This window comes from Ovis aries, chromosome 2 (assembly GCF_016772045.2).
Source record: "Ovis aries strain OAR_USU_Benz2616 breed Rambouillet chromosome 2, ARS-UI_Ramb_v3.0, whole genome shotgun sequence".
NCBI classification, from domain to species: domain Eukaryota; kingdom Metazoa; phylum Chordata; class Mammalia; order Artiodactyla; family Bovidae; genus Ovis; species Ovis aries.
Genome location: NC_056055.1, coordinates 48,457,214 through 48,470,966, shown reverse-complemented (window position 1 = coordinate 48,470,966; position 13,753 = coordinate 48,457,214). Strand labels below are relative to the sequence as shown.

Sequence of the window (13,753 nt, the reverse complement as noted above, 5' to 3'; positions counted from 1 at the left end):
CCCTATATTACAGGAACCCCCACTGAGTAGTAGTAATGAGTTGTAGCAACGAGTGTTTCCTGAGCACATATGCTGTATCAGGCCATAGTGCTGTGTCTCATCCGTGTTTCATCTAGTTCACACAATAATGGGTTCCATCGTTGAGGTTTTAAGAAACTACAGTATGAGGCAGTAAAGCAATGTGTCCAAAGGTACAGCTGACACATGACCAGGTCAGGAGGTGAACTCAGTTTTTACAAGTGCAAATGCTGGATCTTAGCCAATAAGCTACACTGTCTCTGAGAAAATGCACAGCCTAGGGGTGCTGCTGGCAATTTTAAACAAATAATCCTGATAGGTGGGAAAAGTGCTGGAGGAGGTGACACGGCAATTAAGCTTTTTGCCAACCTGTTCTCTCCCTATCACTCTCTTGCTGGTGCCTAAATGGCAGGGACCAGATATTGCCCATCTTGGTTCTCCTTGCACTAGCCAAGTGCTCAGTAAATATTTGCAAGTTCGGTTTGATTTGAATGAGATATAATGACTCTTTCAGATGGTGCTCCATGACTGAGCTAATGATTTCTCTAGTGTGGATTACAAGCCCTAAGGGTATGTTATTGTTTCTGAAGCTGGAGCCAGAAATGACAGTCTCTGTTTAAGGATGTAAGAATGCTCAAAATAGGAATGATGTTCATTGCAAGCAAACTTGTTAAATGTGGGCCCCTTTGGTTTCTGGGTCATTCACAACTGGCTACCTTCTACTCTTCTATGTTCCAAAAAGCTCCTGGCTGATCTGTTTCCCTGAGTCATGAGTTGAAATGCAAAATAATAAGGCAGATCCTATCTTTGCAATGAAAACCCCACGGGCTACATTTCATCTGTGAAAGCAGCTATGTGCCAACCTGACCTTTTCCCCAGTCTCATTCTCCTTTTGCCTCTATTTGGGCACACCCAGAGGAAGGGAGATCACCACCATTCATTCCATCTTTGAGAAGTTCTGAGCCTCAGGCAAGGTCCTCTTACTAAGTGAAGCTGCCTATCTAGAGCTTTCTCCCTTTTGACAGCCTCCAAGGGTCACACAAATAGCCATCAGCTTCCTTTGCCTCAAGACAGTTCTTCAGAGATTAGATATTACTCCTATCAAGGCCATATTCATAGTTCCTTTGAGCACCCTCCATAGAGCATGGTTTCCTGTCCCCTCACAGCCTGGTTAGCTTAAGTGGATGACAGCGTGAGGTCCAGAACGGAACGTGGTGCTTTAGATACAGTTACAGTAAACATGGACCATGCTCTTTACAACATCCTTCTTATTTCTGCAGTGGCACCCCACCTTTGATGCAGCTTGAATTAGATGCCATAGTTTTTTTTCTTGCTATTGCTGTCAAGACAGTGCCCCCAAATAGGGATGCATCAGTCCCAGGGTTCTGAGAGCTGGTGGGAAATTGCCATGAGTAAAGAAACAAGAGAGCTTTCCTCTTCTCCCTGCACAAGTCCCTGGATGTACAGAGGAAGTGGACATCCCAGGCCCCATGTGAACAGGCAGAGGAAGAAGGCCTTGAGAAAGGGTATTGGCGCAGGGTGGAGAGATTTCGGTTTAAAGCACACTACTCCACTTGCCATGAAGTGGAGGTGCCAACTCCTCTGCTCTCAGGGAGGAGACATGTCAAGGACAAAGTGGCAAGTAGCCTAAAAATTCTCGGTGACCTCTAGTCCCAACTCATTAGGTCATACAGACAAGAAATATTGGTCTGACATCCAGAAAGCAGTATCAACATTTTTATATTTTTCCTGAGGTTCTTTTTAAAAAGGTAAATGGAGACATTTCATTGAATGAATCACAGCAAAAATTTTCTTTGCTTATGTATGTCCCCAAAGTTGGCCACACTTTGATAGCTACCCAATTTCCCCCAGCTGAAAGTTCCTTTCTTCCCCCTTCTCTCCTTCCAAACCTATAAACCAAACTCTCTAATGAGGGGAACTATTGGAAGAAACCTGACTCCTGATTCTCTTTCCTTGCTCCTGCCTTTAACTGTGTTGTTCATCTACTCCACTTTTTCAAGAGATCCTTTAAAAGCACCTGTGTGATCCTGGGCAGGTCATTTGACTTACTCTGAGTCTCAGCTTTACCATGGGATAATGACTGTGAGGCATTTAGTATGTGGCTAGAAATGATATGCCTCTTCCACAGCAAGTTACATTCAGCCAACAACATTAGGCTGCGGCTTAGAGGATATATGCTCACATGTCTCAGACTGAATTTGCTTCTTGGAAAAATTCGTGGTACAGTAGGGGAGACGAGTCAGGCAGAGCAACACCACTAACAGAGAGCAAAACCTGCTGAGAGGAGAGGACAGGACAGGACTGTGAGAGGTAAGGATAGGCAGAGCCCAGAAGGCTCCCTGAAAAAGTCAGGTTTGAGCAGATCCCTGCTGAAGGGCCAGATTTGACCACAAAGGAACAGAGGAAAAGAGAGTGGGGTGCTTGTGCTGGGAGAGAGCTGCAGCACAGAATGAGTAGGTAGTAAGTCTGGAAAGCAGATGGAAGGTGGGTATTAGTCTGATTAAGGTCTGACTTTCTTGTTTCAGAGTTGGAGCTACAAACAGGTCTTCTAAATGAACTTTTGCACAGACTCATGGGGTATGAGCAAAAACCAGTCCAGAGAGCTTTAATGCCACGACCAAGTGGGAAGAAAGAGAAGTACTGAAAGTCAGAGAGGGGTCACTGTTTCTCCAGGCACATTTGGTGCCAATGACTCCAACGGAAGCTGGAGATATTCTGACAGCCTGTGGCCCCCGAGGAGACCTGGTCCTTCTGCATGCCCTCACTTACTCGGGAACAGGATCAGTGTGGGTATCATGGCCTCAGGCTGTCTCAGAGGGACGGACTTTAGCTCTTATGAGGCCAGCTGGGTGTAGTTCTAACTTTTATTCAGTCATCTGTCATTCAGGCCTGGTCTGTGCAGGCAGGAGTGACTGTTGGTTCTTTAAAAATGTATAGCTAAAAGCCTGTCACACTTTTAACACTTCAAACACAGCATTGGCTCATATATAGCTGCTGGTGGCATCCATAATCTTTATATTTAAAGTCTACCTGCTTCAAGCACTTCAGGATAGTGTTATCTGCTTATAGACTTGAGGTTCCTGCCAATGAATGTTCTGCTTATAGACTTAAGGTTCCTCCAAAAGAATTTTCCCCAGGACTCTTACCAAGATGTATGAATGCCAGGTTCAGGCTATTGGATGGTCTCTCTATGGGTTCAAGAGAAGGTATCTGAGATGTAGGGTGGGGAAGGCCCAGGAAGGAGAAGATATCAGTGGAAGAAAGAGCACCAGGGAGAGGCCTGGGGGATATTGTAAACACTCAGAGGGATGTCCGGGAAGCTGGGTCAGGTAGGGGCAGGGGAAAGGACAGACTTGAGAAATAATACCCAGGACAGAGCATGACTCTAAAGAGGTAAGTCAACAGATGCCAACCACGAGGAAAGTTCTTACAAAGGATGGAGGGTTCCTCTTTTATGGAAGTCAGATGAAAGAGTTCCCTTCCAGTCAGTTCTATTTTCTCTGTACAGAGGGTCATTCTCTCTGAGGGTAAGATGCTGGGGTGGAAGTGGAGAGCAGGAAAGAGATAGATGGTACCCAAGGGCCCCAGAGGAAGTACTTGGGGGTGGAGGATGAAGACCACAGTGGCAGGAGCAGGAATTAGGGCCTCTTGGCAGGAGTGGCTCTCACTGTTTGAACCCTCCACTTCCCTGTCTCTCTGTAGAAACCAGATGAGCAAGCAGGCCACAGGGGAAGAGCCGAGGTTACTCTGGGGTCTTCAAAAGCTGTGACTGATGACTGCCTTCTAAAAACTGGAAGGTCAGCCTCAGCAGGTTGATGGAAAATGATAGGTATGCAATGACCAGAGAAGAAGCAGATATATACTCTATGTCAACTCACGATTTCCTTCCTCTACCCCATAAAAGGCATTTCCCACTTCGGAATGTTGTAGCTGAAAAGGATCATGTAGTCAAATCTCACATTTGCCACAGGGAGAAGAGGCAAGCACATTATAGGGCGACGAGTACTCCCATAGAAAGAGCAGGGTCACTTGGGATCACTTGTGAAGGACACTTAATCCCCGCCAGGGAGGCTCTCCAGTTCGGATGCAGGAAGGGGACCCAGGAGTTCAAGGACTATGTGGACAAGCGTCAGCCACTGCCCACACAGCCTGCCTTACCCTGCACGCTCCTCCCTCTTTCCCCTTCACCCCCAGGCCATGGCTTCCTGCTGGCACACACCCACACTGGCCCTGAGTCTTGGCTGCCCCTGGGATTGGTCCTACAGGGTGGCAAGCTCTCAGGATACTTGACTGGGACTAGAATTTCATTGTGGAAAATCTCCCCAGGCTCCAACCGCTGACTCATCCCTTGAGTCTTATCCAGGAAATCAGTTTCCAAATTGCACAAACTCACATGCAGAAAAGCTATCAATATGTTCGCATTTGTATCTATGTCAATCTCCTTTCCTTATTCCTTGATATAATGAGTTATCTAATTACGGTGACATCTGTTGAGGAGGAATCTAGCTTCCCTCTCCCTGAACAGAACCCAGTAAAGGGCTCTTTTGGGGAGATCACATGCTGCAGGGTTTATGGAAGATGGGCAAAACCCCACCAGGAACCAGCCACGGCTGCCACATGGCTCCTGTTATCACCAACAGCCAGCTACTCCCCATCATCAGCACCATGGCAGACATGGGCAGACCCACAAGCTGAGCTACAGACCCATGGCAGCCCAGACTGATTGAGAAGTCCAGGGAAGAGGGGAGGAGAACACGTGCTGGTTGCTTCACCTTTGTCTCATAATTAACACATATGCTTTCTTTTCCCTAGTGGCTCAGACGGTAAATAATCTGCCTGCAATGTAGGGGTTCGATCTGGGTTTGATCCCTACGTTGGGAAGATCCCCTGGAGAAAGGAATGGCTACCCACTCTAGTATTCTTGCCTGAAGAATTCCATGGACAGAGGAGCCTGGCAGGCTACAGTCCATAGAGTCGCAAAGCGTCAGATACGACTGAGCGGTAACACACTTTCTTTTCATCCAGAAATGAGTTTATATTGGTTAACTACCAGATGACCTGGAGATTGAGGTAGCTGCAACTTCTCTCTCATGTCAGCACTCCTCAAATCCAAAGTTTAAAGTGTGCCGACAGTCATTTATTTGATAATTATTTGTTGAGGTACCAGGTACGGAGTACCACATACTGAGGGGGCCGGTGGAGGGGGGATGGGGTTAAATAAAGGCAGTCCTTGGAGAATTTAACATCCGGGGACACAAATGATTGCACAGGCAGATGGTGCCCAGACTTGAAGAGGGTGCGGAAAGAGACTTAGAAGATGGGCTACCCAGTCTGGGGTTCCTCTTTTGCCAGAGCCCCTAGACATCTTTAGAAGCCGTAGTGTCTACACCTTTCAGGCTGAACCCCAAAAGACTCGAAGTGGCACAGCCCAGTATGTCAAATCACATTCAGCAGGGTCAGTGGCCTCCCAGGGAACTTGGACTCATTTTGCTGGTACTTCTCATTGTTCATTTTCTCAGGAGAATTCTGAGTAGCTTTGATTTTTGTTTTCAAGCTTCCTGTGTCTTTGGGGTAAATGTGGTGGTGGTACATATTTCCGACAGAATTTCTCTTCTAGATGTGCTAGTCCTAATTAAAGTGAGGGAACAGAGGGTTCACTCTAACACAAGCCCTCACTATTTTTGATAAGATCTTTCTCTATGCCCTAATACTGAGCGTCATTTGGAAGTATTTTTTCAATTAAAAAAATTCTTCCACTGACTTTTCTAGGAAATTCCCAATGGTGTAGTCATAAAAACACAAAAGTTTTAAGAATCTAGTGATCCCAATAATAGAACTTTAGGGCTATTGAGGACTTCCAAGATCATTTAATCAACTCTTCATTTTGCAGATGAAAAAAGAGTCAAGGCACAGAGCTGGGTTTTGAGAATACACAATGCTTCAGGGCTTGCCCTGTGCCCTTTCTGTATGCAGATTTTTAGGTTCCTGCCGTTACCCACATAAGTCTGTTTTTTCCTTTAAATATCAAAGTATCCCTTGTTTGCAGCACCATAGTTTAATTCCATTCTAAAGCTTACATTCATTCATTCATTCATTCACTTATTGATTCACTCTACGAATATTTATTGAGCACATACTGCGTAAATGTATCCTGTTACTCTCTGAGGAAGATGCACAAATGAATAAGCCATAGTCCTTGTGCTCAAAAGACTCAAATTTATTATAAGAATGAAAACACGGGCACATTTAATTAAAATAGTAATAATAATGATGATGATGATAAGAACAGTCATTGCTCATACAAAATTCACTACATTCCAGGCACTGTTCTAAGCCTATCACACACATTAAGTCCTTACAGTTAGGACTGATGTTAGGAGAAAGGTATTATTATTATCCCCAATTTATATTTATGAGAAAATAGAGCCCTGGGAAGGCTAAGGGACTTGCCCATGGCCACAGAACTGGCAAGCAGTAAGTGTAAAGCTATGGTTTGGATCCAGACAGTCTGATGCTAAGGTAAAAAGCCATCGTTGCAATTAGAAGGGATCATCTGAAGAGGAGTGAAAACTCCAAGGAGCAAAGGTCCCTTCCAGGTAGGAAAATCAGGCAAGGCTTCATGGAGAATGTGGCACCTGAGTAGGGTTTCCAGATTTAGTAATTATACATACCATGCTAACTTGTGACCCTCAGTGTGGAGCTGGACATGACGGCAATGTGACAACATGTACCAAAGACGGATATTCTTAGAAGCAGCAGTCCAACTAGTCTCCTTATCCTGAAAATTCCCCTACTCCTTCAAATAACCCCACTCATTTCATCTAGAAACAGAGATACAGTACTATCATTCTCTACTTAAAAGCTTTTAGTGGCTCCCCAGTGCCCTCAAGATTCAGTTCTGATTCCTTTACCTGAGATTTGTCCTCTCTCATTCATTCACATCCATTTGCTCATTCATTCTATTTCTCAACCTTACTGCAGATGAATTTCCATCATCATAACAACCGACTCCTCAAAACCGTCAGGGGTTTCCCATTGGCCAGATGGTATCAGTTCACCAGACTGACTGTCAAGGCTGTCCACAGTGCAGGCCCTCATATCCAAATGCTTTTGCCAAAGAAACGACCTTCTCTGTCTGGGTTATTCATAACAGGAGCACATTCAGCTCATGGTCAGCTTCACACCTTGGTCCGTCTCATCCTGGAAAATGAGAATCATCTCTCCTTTTGGCTCCACCTATTCCTTCCAGCCTTGCTCAGGTTGACCTCCCCTCCCCCACAACTCTGTCAGCCTTTGCCACGCATTCAGTCACACCCTGACCTCTCTGCTTTTCCAACAGCACAGTGCAGTCCTCAATTCTGTTCTCGGCAGGGCTGCGGCAGGGCCCTTTATTCCCTGGGGGGATCTGGAGTGCCATCCCTAGGCCTTCGCTTACAGAGACGATTATTTTATTTCGATGTGTTTTTGTTGGCAACGGTCTGATGCATCACACATCCAACTCAATGTGCGATGTGCATCACACGGTGCTCTTACGAGAGGAGTAAACAGTGAGACGCAGGAGCGGCTGTCATTTGTCTCAAAACGTCTCCATTCTGAGAATCGCAGGCTGCAGATAAGATCTGTCAATCAACAGTCACGAACACTGCTAAAACTGGCAAAGACTCTTTTCAAACTTTTTTCAAAGAAGAAAATCCAAATGACTTAGGCCCTTAAAGTCAAAGTCTCCCAAGAGCTTGTGAATCAACAAATAAGTCAATGAATTAATTAAGAAATATTTATGAACTGTCTATCACATGTCAGGCTGTGATATGCTGGTATATGTTGTTGAAGGTATGGAATAAAAGTCAACATCCTTGTTCTCCTGGAGCTTGCCTTTTGAAGAGAAGTAGACAACAAATGCCTCAACCAAGGGTCTGTGGACGGTGGTCATAGATTAAATCCAGCTCGCCACCTTTGCTGTAAATAAAGTTTTATTAGAACACAGCCATGCTCTTTTATTTATGTACTGTTTGTGGCTGCTTTCATATTACATTGGCAGAGTAGAGCAGTTGTGATGGAGACCTTATGGCCTGCAAAGCCTAAAATATTTACCATCTGGCCCCTTCATAGAAAAAATTTGCCAAACTAGGACCTAGAAACATAAGTATATGTCAGGTGGTGATTTATTTCATGAAGAAAAATGAACAGGTGTGAAGGTAGAAATGATGGAAAGGAGGGTACCTAGATTTGCACTCTGATAGCGTGACCATCGAGGACAGATCTGAGTGAAGGAGGGACCAAGCCACAAGAGACAGATAACTGAGGAAGGGATTTAGAGAGGAAACAGCAAGCATAAAGATCATGGCAAAAAACCCAAGAAGGCTGTGGGGCTGACGTGGAGTGAGTGAGAAGAGAAAAGAGGGGAAGAGTGAGGAGAAGAGGAGAAGAGATGGGACTGGTGAGACGGTGAGGGGTCAGATCACAATGGATTGGACCTTGGTTGTCCTGAGTGATGTGTGAAGCCAGTGTAGGTCTGGGGCAGAAAATGGTCTGATTGTTTGGAAGGATCTCTTTGTCTGCTGTGTAGAGAGAAGGATGTCTGGTGAAGGGTAGAAGCAGAGAGCCCAGTTAAGGAGCAACCACACCAGTCCAGGTAAGAAAGGCTCACATCTTGGACCAGGTCAGTAGCCGTGCATTGATGAGAGGTGGTCTGATTCTGGGTAATGTTTGAAGGTAGAGGCACTGGAATTCCCTGATGGGTTAGCTGTAGAGTAATAGAGACTCCACAGCTTTTGGCCTGAGCATCTTAAAGATGGGAATTGGCATTTATGAGTTGCGGAAGAGGAGGCATTTATGAGTTTGGGAGAGTGACTGAATGGGCACCAGTGTTTCTGCTTTGAGGGTTTATTGAATGGCAACACAGGATAGGCAGCTTCACCATGATTGCCCTCCTTCACTCACCACCTATGGCCAGTGGGCCCTGTGTGGCCAGGTCCTGCCGACCTTCACTTACTTCCTGCCTCTCTCTTTCTCAACCTTACTGTCCAGCTATGCAGGTCTTCTGCTCTTGAGCAGATGGCATACCTTTCTGCCTGATGGCCCTCTCAGTGTGGCTTACTTGATGCCCCTTCTCCACCCTTTCCTATTGGCTGCACCTCCTCCTTCAGGTTGCAACTTAAACTTGACCTCCAAGAAGAGGTCTTGCCAGATCACCCTACCTAAAGTGCCCCCCTTCCATTATTCTCTACCTCAGCCCCCATATCTTCAATAGTGCCTTTCCCAGTTTTCAATGATTTTATCTGTTTGTTTACTTCTGTTCTGCCTACCCTAATCCATGTGTATGTGTTAGACAGAGTCATGTCTGACTCTTTGTGATCCCATGAACTTGTAGCCCACCAGGCTTCTCTTTCCATGGAATTCTCCAGGCAAGAATACTGGAGTGGATTGCCATTTCCTTCTCCAGAGGATCTTCCTGACCCAGGGATCGAACCCTGGTCTCCTGCAGATTCTTTACCATCTGAGCTATAGGGAAGCACTACTCTAAGCCACAGATTATGTAAATAAATGAGAAGTCTGTGTCTTTCTTGTTCATTATCATGTCCCCAGAGCCTAGCATAATTTCAACCTTTCAATTTTTCTTTTTCATATATAAAACCCTTGCCTTATGCTGAAATCCTATGCAGGAGCATGGCATATGCATTAATTCATTCATTACACAGATAAAACAGGTGTGACTCTTGTTGAACTGGCACTGTGGGGCCCCATATTGTGGCCCCAGAACTGAGAACTGTTGTTCTTGTCAAATTGAATACCTCCCATGGTCTAGTTATCAGAGTGTCAGAATGTCCAATAGGTTCCATTTCCTGGGCTGTTAAATGCCAAAAGAAAAAAAAAAGAAATATCAACATGAGACTGGCAACATTTCATTTTGCTAAATAAAGACATGAGAAAAATAAACAGCTACTCTCTTAGTCAGACTGGGCTGCAGGAACAACTCCCCAAGACTCACAGCCAAAGTTTATTTTTCACTCACACTATGTGCCCAGTGAGGTTGGCAGGGTTGTGGTCACTGGGGGAGCCAGGTTGACAGAGGCTGCATCTTGACACATTTCCACAGTCTCTGAGGCTGGAAAGCAGAATTGCCTGACTCTCACAAATTCTGCTGGGAAATGACTCGTTCTTTTGACTTAACGTTTCATTGGTGAAAACAAGTCACTTGCCTGGACCTAACTGAAAGGGAGACTGGGAAGATCAATCTTCCCATGTGCCAGTTATGACTAAGACCCATGATTCCACCAACTACCAATGACAATCATGTTAGTACCCAGAACATAAGAAGGACATCATATCAGAATACAGGCAAAACTTGAAGTTGAATAAATTAGCTTGATTCAAAAGTTGCTCTTTGTCCTTATTTTTCTTGCCTTCTCTGTGGACAAAAGGAATATAGTCACAGATTGGTGTGGTCCCCAGGCCAGTGCTGGTTAGCCAGTGCTGGCTAACCAGTCCACTGGGTGCTCCTCCCCCCCCACCTCCTGACCGGTACGCTGCTTCCTTTACCTGTAAGCTTGTCCTATGCTTGGTCTCCCTGTTTCCCATTTTCTCCCGTATTGCCCAATTTCTCCATTTTTCGAGCACCAGCAGGAAGCCTTCCCCAAGAAGGATGTCTTCCCTCCAGCATCACTGTGCCTTGGCCTCTTGGGGCTCTGAGCCCTTTCTGTTTTTCTGTGCATCACATTGAGGGGTTCAGACTACACACGAGGAACAGAAAAGCTACAGTCTGTCCCCAGCCCTACTTGTTCATAGAAAAAGTGAAAAGGATAAGGGCAAAGGTTCATCAATTAGAGTTCCTTATGCTGAGGGAAAGGAGATATTCAAAGGGAACAGATGGCCCAGGAACTATTTGAAAACCCTCAGAAGTACGATTTCCCCCAGACAAATGTATCGACTGGGAAACACAGATGACAGGAGGCAGCACAGTAAGCTTCAGGCACCTGGGCGCCTGTGTGCTTTGGAGCACCTAGGCTGCTTCTCAGGTGTTCTGTGTTCTGATTTTCCAGGGGAGAAACTTTGTTTCTCCATCCCTGGGCAATTTCTGGCCCCAGAGCCAGCCAAAAATGATGAGGACCAGGAAGGAGAAGCAGGGCCACACAGAAGACTGTAGTGCAGCAGGCATGAAGAAGTGATGGAGGGTTTTCAGGAACATCTCCTCGATGCCTTGGTCCATTCCAACCCACCATCATATCTAATGGTAAATATTGGTTAAACACCTTTTTTTTTGTGTGTGGTGCTTTTGACACATTCTCTTATTTGCTACTTGCTACATCCCTGTGGAAGGGAAATACACTTCCATTCTACAGATGAGGGACCAAAATGTCAGAGAGATTATGTAACTTTGGGGGGTGGGTGTAACAGTTAGTATGGTAGGCTGAATAATAATCTCCCAAATTATCCACATCCTAATCCCCAAGATCTGTGAATGAGTTACTTTACATGGCAAGAAGTACTTTGAAGATGGACCTTAGGATAAGGACCTTGAGATGGAGAAGTCATCCTGCATTATCTATAAAGGGCCCGATGTAATTATCCTGGGAAGTGCCCAGTGTAATCACAAGAGTCCTTTAAGAGGTAGATAGAGGGGTCTGAATCAGAGAAGGAAATGTGACCACAGAAGCAGAGGTCAGAGTGATACCATTGCTGGAAGGAGGCCACAAGACAAGGAATGCAGGCAGCCTTGAGAAGCTGGCAAAGGAAATGAACAGGCTCTCCCCTAAAGTCCCCAGAGGGACACAGTCTTGCTGATAGCTTGATTTCAGTCCCATAAGACCCGTCTTGGACTTCTGACCCCACAGAACTGTAAAGTAATAAATCTGTGTTGTTTTTAAGCAATTCAGTTGGTGGTTTGTTTCAGTTTGTAACAGCGGCAAGTGGAAACCAATACAGGCTAGCAAGGAGGGGAGTAAGGCTTTGAGTACAGGCCTATCTGTCTTTGATGTCCATTATGCCATCAGCCTGGAGGCCTGGGTGCCAGGCCTGTAACTCACTCTCTGAGGCCCACTTTCCTGCCGCATATAATTGTGGGGTTGGATTGTCCTGTTGATTTCAGCTACAGGAAAACACAGTGGGAAGCTCCTGCCATGGCCCAGCGATAATGACATGAGCCACAAATAAGACAGCTGGGCAGTAGAGGAGAATGTAGGAGCTGGTTATGAGAAAATAACAGAGATGGGATATGGTGAGTAATTAGATGTGGCAAGTGTCTTGTGTAATGATGTGGGCTGGGAGGTGTCATTCACCTAGATGGGACACACTGGAGGAGGACCCAGGTTTTGGTGAAGATGAGGTCAGACTGGGGCCTGTTGAGTATGATGTTTATGTGAAACTGATCCGTGGGGGAGGGGAGGACCATGTGGATCTTGGGATCAGGAGAGTGACTTGGGGGGCAGCTAAAGATCTGGGCACTGCAGGTGAATAGATGGTCGTTGAACCTGTGGAGTGAGGAGTGTGAGAAGAGAGGAGAGCCAATGATGAACCTTCAGGGGAACCAAAACAAGCAGCAGCCAGAGGAAGAGGACTCAGAAGCAGACTGAGAAGCAGCCAAGCAGCAGGCAAGCCAATGAAGACAGGGAGGGAGAAGGGGAGGGCGGAAGGGAGAGACAAGGCGTGTGATGACATCAAAAGCTGACTGCAGCTGGGGTAAGTGAGACATGTCATTAGGCTTGGGAATTCAGAATCCATTGGTGACCTTCACGAGCACCGTTTCCATGGAGAGGTGGGTAAAAGCCAGATTGCATCGGGATAAGGAAGGGAAGGGAGGGGAGGACACTTGAATGGCAAGTTATTAGAGAGACATGTTCTATTTAGCTGGGAGAAAGGTGTGCTTAGATGTGATACAAAACACTCCAAAGACAGTCAGGAAGCTTTCCAAACACCCATGAGAAAGGGAAAAAATTCCTTAATAACATAACAAAAACTACTCAAAAGACTGACAATAACCCCACATGGTAGTCAAAATAAGAGGGGAATAAAAGCTTCCCAGGAAAGTGGCAATATGAGGGACTTTGGGGATCAGCTGTACTATGCACCCAGCCTGTTTGTCCTAAGGGCCAAGAGCCCTGGAGAGCAACATTGAGGTCATGTCCTTTACCAGCCTCAGTTCCTAACTGTCAATGCCAGGCACTCCTTATTGTCACTTTGGGCAGATGCTGGTTCCCTGATTTCCTAACCTTTCTGTATCACCCTGATTTCCTAACTTTTCTGTATCATTTAGGATGGGGAGATTCCTGAGCTGCAGCTATCCCAGCATCCATAGGAAGGAGACCATATGAGCACAAGGTCAAGGAGCAGATACTGCGGATGCCCTGGCTCAGCCCTTTAGGTCCACAGCCTGACTCCCACTCACCAGCACCTGCATGTGGGCTCTCTCTGGGCATCAGAGCCTGCTCCCTATGCAAGTATGCAGATGGATGAATTACTTCCACTGTCCCTTGCTCCTCAGACCAATCCTCAACAAAGACTGCAGGGAGCTGGTGTATCCACACCCAAGCTCTGTCACCTGTTGGGCAGGAGAACTGTGAGGTGAAATTCTGCACTGTCACTCACAGTCCCAGCAAGACTGAGATCCAGGTGTCCACAGTGGTAAGTAGCTTGATAACACCATCTACTGCTTTCCTTTTCTGCCTGTCTTACTTTCTGTGTTTCGTGGGACTGCCTCCCAAATAAACAACTTGCACTG

General features: G+C 46.0%; 1 long non-coding RNA gene across 1 annotated transcript in view; it reads left to right on the top strand.

Moving 5' to 3' along the window:
• Positions 1 to 13,753, top strand: part of LOC132659158 (uncharacterized) — a 104,669-nt gene extending 90,916 nt beyond the window's left edge. Inside the window, exon 4 of the long non-coding RNA XR_009599192.1 lies at positions 1 to 13,753. This exon is cut by the window's left edge and continues 18,278 nt beyond it. This is a non-coding gene — a long non-coding RNA (uncharacterized LOC132659158).